The following is a 6,562-nucleotide window of genomic DNA, read 5'->3' as shown; positions in this document are numbered from 1 at the left end:
CAAACCCCAAATGGGAAGCTTGAGGAAAAGACCTGCCAGCAGGAGCTGTGACCTTCAGCAGACTGCAGCTCCAGCCAAAGTGGCCTGGCCAGGAGGGATCCCAGGCGATACATATCTCACCTCACTTTCTGCCTTGTTTTCTGATCTCCCCCTGGTACTTCCCACTGGCTGAACCCAATTAGGAGCCCAAGGGCAAGCCACCCATGGATGTAGTCCCTGCAGGTCAGCCTCTCCAGGGCCAGAGCGGGGTGCAGAGGGGCAGAGAGAGGTCCTGGACACACAAAAGAAGAGATCGGGGCAGGTTTCTTTCTCCCCATCCTTGCCTAGTTTCCGGCCACTGGGATGTAGGGAGCTCTCTCTGGCTGGTCCATTAAATGCATTCTTTTTTGCATGCTGACTGTGCCAGAAGAAGCCTCACCTGCCAAGCCCTGTGCTAGACCTTGGTACGTAGAGATAAGACACAAATTCTGCTCTCCTGGAGCTCAGCGCGATTTTCCTCCCATCAGAGGGCTCCAGCGGCGGGATTAGCCAAGTGAGGAGTGGAAAGGAAAATTAACTCATGGACTCAAACCTGCTCGTCATAACCGTCAAACCCAGATCAGCACTTCACTCCATGCTTTTCCATATGGTATTTACTCTTCCCGGCGACTTCACACACTGTTTGCATCCTCCTGTGGACACAGAGGACACAGCTCCAAGAGGTAATGCGATCTGCTGTCAGTCACACGGCTCATGAGCAGCAGAACCTCCCAAGCCCCACCGTCTGCCACCAGTGGAGCCTGCCTTGCACTGTGCATCTACCTCGAACTATAGTGACGGAGGCTCTCACGCCACCTCCCTGCCTGCAGGCAGTACGAGTGACTTGCTTTGTCTGAACCCCCAGAACACAGCGCAGAGTCTGTCAGTAAAGAAGGTTTCAGCAACCAGGCCCCAAGTACCTCTGAGCCCTTTCGAAACCACTCATCGAAAACCAGGGTTGAACTTGACACGTGAAGTCAGAACTCCCCGGTTCTTGCTGGCAACAAGACTTGGCAATGATTATATATGACCATATACAGGCTAGTCTGAATTGAATGGGCGGGCCCTGGGCTTGGTGGTTTACAAAGTCTTTAAAAAGCCTGGAGATCTTTGCAGGCTCATTTTACAGATGAGGAAAGGAGGTTCTGAGAGATTAAGTAAGTAGCTTGAGGCCTGGCCTCTAGCAAGTGGCAGACCCAGGACTTGAACCCCTGACCTGTTCTCCAGGCCTTGTCTCCTTCCGTGCTACCCAGCCTCCTCCTGGTGGTAGCAAGGCTCTTGCATTGAGATGAGGAAAACTTTCCAAGTGGCCCATTATAATCCTCCTCTCTCCCACCACCCACTCACCACCCCCATCCCACCCCAGCCTGTCATTCCCTCCCATCCTCCCTGCTTTCTTTCTGTCCAATTTTCTGGTATTCTGGACGCACTCAAGTTCTCACAGCCTGTGCTCCAGAGAGCAGCCCCAGGGCTGCACACACAGCCAGCTCTTCAAAGACACTGTTGTTCTGTCCCCTTGTGGGCAAATAAAAACAAAATGCTGCTGCTAGAAAAAAACAGGTCCATTTCACATTTCATTTTACTTGAGAAAATGGAAAATGCCAAAGAGATGCATTGAGGTCAAGCTCCCCTGGATTGTGGCTCAGAGCCTTGGCTACGTGAACCAGCCACCTCCCTGTGCCCCGGCTGCTTACTTGCAGTCACTCATTTCGCTTCCCATGCCTGGCCTGAAGCACCCGTGAACACACACCCATGCATTCCTCCCCACCATCTTCATTTTACCCACACGCCAGAGTCACCAGAACACGAGAGACAGACAGAGGCCACTTGCTAAATCCTAGTACCTTGGCCCGGTCCCCAGACACCCATTTCTAATCACATCTTCAAGTCTTGAGTGAGGCACAGCCATAAAAGAAGAAGGGGAAACCATTCATTTATACTATACAGAGTTTCAATTTTTCTGAGGTTTTCACACAGTCATCTTTTATGAGCTGTAGTAAAACCACATGTTTATACAGTTTCTCTCCCTAAGTCCCAAACATTTTAGTAACATTATCTTATGTAACACCTGGGGTTTGTGAAACACGGCCTGAACAGCCTGGCATCACTTATGCAAACAGGTCTGAATTTTCCAGATGTATCCATTTCCCTCCAAGTTAGCAAAAAGCTTATTTGGAAGATATCGCCTCTCCCCCCTCCCCACCCCCCCCATTCCCTTCCACCTGCAGGTAATGTTTGCTTCTAAAAAGAATCTCCACCTTTGCAGTCAGGTGGGAGCAATTTTTCTGATTTGTTTTGCAATTCCTGATGAATATCTTTATCTACATGTCTGTTATAGAGTGGCAGAGCACTGCCTAAAATTAAATCATGAAGCCACTGCTTTTTTTCCCTCCTACCCATGCTCAGATCTGGGATCCACTTTTAACTCTTCCCACCTCTGCATCTCTTTTATTAGTTTAGCTATTAAGTCCCTCCACTCGTTGTACTAAGTGGCTTTTACAGGTCTTTTCATTTCCTATTGCCGTCATCCTGCTCAGACTTATAAATTCACAGATGGACTGTTTCACTTGGCTCCCCACGAGTCTTCTGTTTCAATCTATCTGGCACATTCTAGCCTCATAAATCTTCTTTCGATGCTCTTCACCGAAACACTACGTGTGGCTGCCGGTTGTGTAACGGGAAGGCAAACTCATCCGGCAGCCTGCTTCGGTTAAAGAAAGTTTGCCTAGAACACAGCCACGCCTATTTATTTACACACTGTCTGTGGCTGCTTTTGTAATACGACAGCAGAATTCAAAGCCTCAAATACAGTATTTACCATCCAGCGTCTGTTATAGAGTTTGCCGACCCCTGATGGATGGAATAAAGTCTATGTCCCCCAGCCTGGCACAAGGACTCTGACCTGGCCTCCTCCAGCTTTCCGGCCTTGCCTGTGTGTCCATCTTCGCCAACCCCAGGCAGCAACCCCCATAAATGGTTGGCGCCTTCAACAGACTGTTTCATGCCTCTGCAGCTATTCATGCGTTCCCTCTGCCTGGAGTCCTCTTCCATGTGCCCCAGCTTCTGGCAAATACCAGCCAGTCATCTGAAATTCAGCTCAAGGCAAAGCTCTTCAGTGATGCCGTATCTGCTCCACAACCCACCTCCGTCCCTCCTTCCCCGTGAATTCAGTGCTCCTTTTTTTGGGCCCCAGCGACCTCTTACAAATGTTTCCCACAACTCCTGCTTGTATACGTGTTGCTCCCTTTTTAGTCTGAAAGTCCCTGGAGAGCAAGTGCTGTGTCTTAATCAATTTTTTAATTCCCAGAGCCTGGTATTGTGTCTAGAATATAGTATTCAGTACACGTTGAATGAATGAATGAATGAAACATCAACCCCTAATCCCCCATCTTGTTGCTTCTCCCCATACATACTCTTTGCCTGGGCCCTGACCTGCTTCACTGATTCCAGTTCTAAGCTTGTCCACTCCCTTCTGGGCTCTAGAGTCTTCTCCAGGGACAGCCCCTGCCTGCTCCTCCCACACTCATGTCCTTGACATCCCAGCTCAGGGTAGCTCTCAGTGACCCTCACCTCCTGACCTGCTGTGTGCCTTTATTGCGCATCTCTTGCGTGACTGGTGTGTATAGGTGCCGTGACTGAGGAGTCCTGAATCAGAATCCAGGCTCTGTCATTCTCTAGCTGGGTCACCCTTTGGCAAGTCAGTGCCTGAACTCTGGTTTCCTAGTCTGTAAAATGCAAGTGATTAAATGTCCTTCGCTGGCTGATGTGATGACCCTAATACACACACATTTATTCATTCAACAAATATTTATGGATTATTCATTACGTGCCAGGCAGTGAACAAGACAAAAAAAACCAAGAGAGCAAATCCAAATCCCTGCCCTCCTGGGGCTTACTTTCTTACTGAGGAGACAGACAATAAACAAGACAAATTCGGTACTTAGAAGGTGAGAGGTGCTTGGGGACTGATAAATCAGCGATGGGTAGGGATTATGATATTATTAGATGACAATTTATTGAGAAGGTCTTTCCTTCTGAATCTGAAAGGTCCTTTCTTATAACTCTTAGGATTCCCCCAGGTGATGCTTTATAATGTTAGCCAGTGGGGGGTAAGCATTTAATACAAGTACTAGTTGGATGAAAAAAGGAAAGAATGAGGGCTTCCCTGGTGGCGCAGTGGTTAAGAATCCACCTGCCAATGCAGGGGACACGGGTTCGAGCCCTGGTCTGGAAGATCCCACATGCCGTGGAGTAACTAAGCCCGTGAGCCACAACTACTGAAGCCTGCATGCCTAGAGCCTGTGTTCCGTAGCAAGTGAAGCCACCGCAATAAGAAGCCCTCGCACCCACTCACTGCAACTAGAGAAAGCCCGCATGCAGCAGCGAAGACTCTGTGCCGCCAAAAAATAAGTAAATAAATAAATTAAATAAATCTATTGAAAAAAGAAAAAGGAAAATCAGCAAATACTTCCTGAATGCTTCTGACACCAGCCAGGAGGGCCATCCACGTTCGAAGTGTTCTTTCAGGAGGATTAATTTGGTAGTACATTGTGTGAGATGGATCAGCGAGAGAAGCTGATTTTGGAGAAACCAGAAGTTAGGAGGCAGACCCAAACATCTGGGCTGACCCAGGCATGCAGCTGTGGGCCCCAGAGAAGGACTCTATGAGATTGCCTGTCGACTGAAAAAATGGCACAACCCAAAAGTTGAGAATTATGTTTTATTCGGTGGACATTCTGAGGACTTCAAGGCCAGGAGACAGCCTCTCGGATAGCTCTGAGGGACTGCTCTGAAGAAGGGAGGAGCCGGGATATACAGGAGTTTTTGCAACAAAGACCAGTTAGTCAGAATTTCAAAAGATTACTGTTAGAGGAAACCAGACATCTCAAGTTAAGGGATTTAGTGCTTTTCTGTGTATGGGAAGATGCAAGAGTCTGGGCTCACTGAAATCATCCCTTTGACATGCACCTCAGCCATCTGGGTCTAGTACCCTGTGTTTTCCTACCCTGAATCTTCTCAGGGTGCACTCTCAGGGGTCGCTGCAGTGGCCGATGTCTTGATGGCAGTCATCCTGTTTCTTTTGTTCTTCTTATTTTTTTTTAGATACTAATGGATGTATTATTTTTGTCTGTTTTTAAAAAGATTTTTATTTTATACTGGAGTATAGTTGCTTTACAGCGTTGTGTTAGTCTCAGGTATATGGGCATCCTGTTTCTGTCCTGAGTTCCCTCGGGGCTCAACCACAGGGCAGCTGTACTGTGATGACTTGATGGCGGCAACATCCTTTGTTTACTGACATTTTTTCCACTCAGAGCATTTCATAGGAAAACTTGGGGACTAAATCCAAGGTCCTTCAGAATGGAGATGGGGACTTTCCTAATCCTCACTCCACACCATAGTTATAAGAAGGATTCTGGACATGGCAGGTGGTGGGAGATGTTTTGTAAAAAACAGGGAGGGACATTTCTCCTGTCTACCCCATCCCTTTCTACACTCACACCCAGGCCCTTCTCCAGGGTGCGTCTGACCCTACCACTTGAGTCCATCCCTCATCCACTAGTGTATTACATGAACTGTAGTGCCCAGAACCCAGTCTGACCCTTCCCCTTCATATCCTCCAAAAGTAATTACTCCTGAGTGTGAGGCCCAGGCCCTTTAATCCTCCAGGACTCACACAAAACAGGAGAGAAGAGGCACATATATGAATCAAGAGGACATGACATATTGAGGCCACTCCATAAAGTGGAAAGGACCAGACAGACCCAAGGTCAGATCCCAGCTCTGAGATTTCCACCTCTGTGACCTTGGGCAAGGCTTTTCTCAATTTTCTGATATACAGTATTAAAAGATACTTTTTTAAGTTAAAATCATGGCTCATATGAACATAAAATGAATACACATCAAAGAATTTATTTAACTCGTTAGTTAATGAGGGAACCAGTAAGATATGACAACCCATTGAGGGGAGAATTCAAAGAACACACATATATGGGCAATCGGGAATACTGAAATAAATTTACAAATATCTGCAAAACCGGTCAATGACCATTGGGTATTAATGAGCTGCATCTCCACCAAACACACTTCATTTGCATTTCCAAGGACAGGAATCATTTCATTAGTATCAGTTTTCTAGAATTTGCACAGTTGTAAATGGCTCAAAGACAATGAAATGCACAGGCCCCAACAGAATCAGATAATCTGACAGGTTGCACTCGAGAACACTGAACAGTTTCCAAAGTCTTTCACAAAATTTCCTAACAGAAATATGCATGGTCTGGGACTTCCCTCGCGGTCCAGTGGTTGAGACTCTGCACTCCCAATGCAGGAGGCATGGGTTCCATCCCTGGTCTAAGTTCCATCCCTGGAACTAAGAACCCACATGGCACAAGGTGAAGCCTTAAAAAAAGAAAAGAAAAGAAATACTCAAGGTCTGAGGTGATATATTTAAAACACCCAGCACAGTTCTTGGCACATCATGGGCACTCAATATCTGAAAAGTCCCTTCCCTGTCTTTCAGTCTGAAAAAAAATCATAGGGAAAG

Source organism: Lipotes vexillifer, unplaced genomic scaffold (assembly GCF_000442215.2).
Source record: "Lipotes vexillifer unplaced genomic scaffold, Lipotes_vexillifer_v1.1 scaffold4, whole genome shotgun sequence".
In the NCBI taxonomy this organism is placed as follows: domain Eukaryota; kingdom Metazoa; phylum Chordata; class Mammalia; order Artiodactyla; family Lipotidae; genus Lipotes; species Lipotes vexillifer.
This window is presented reverse-complemented; position numbering follows the sequence as displayed.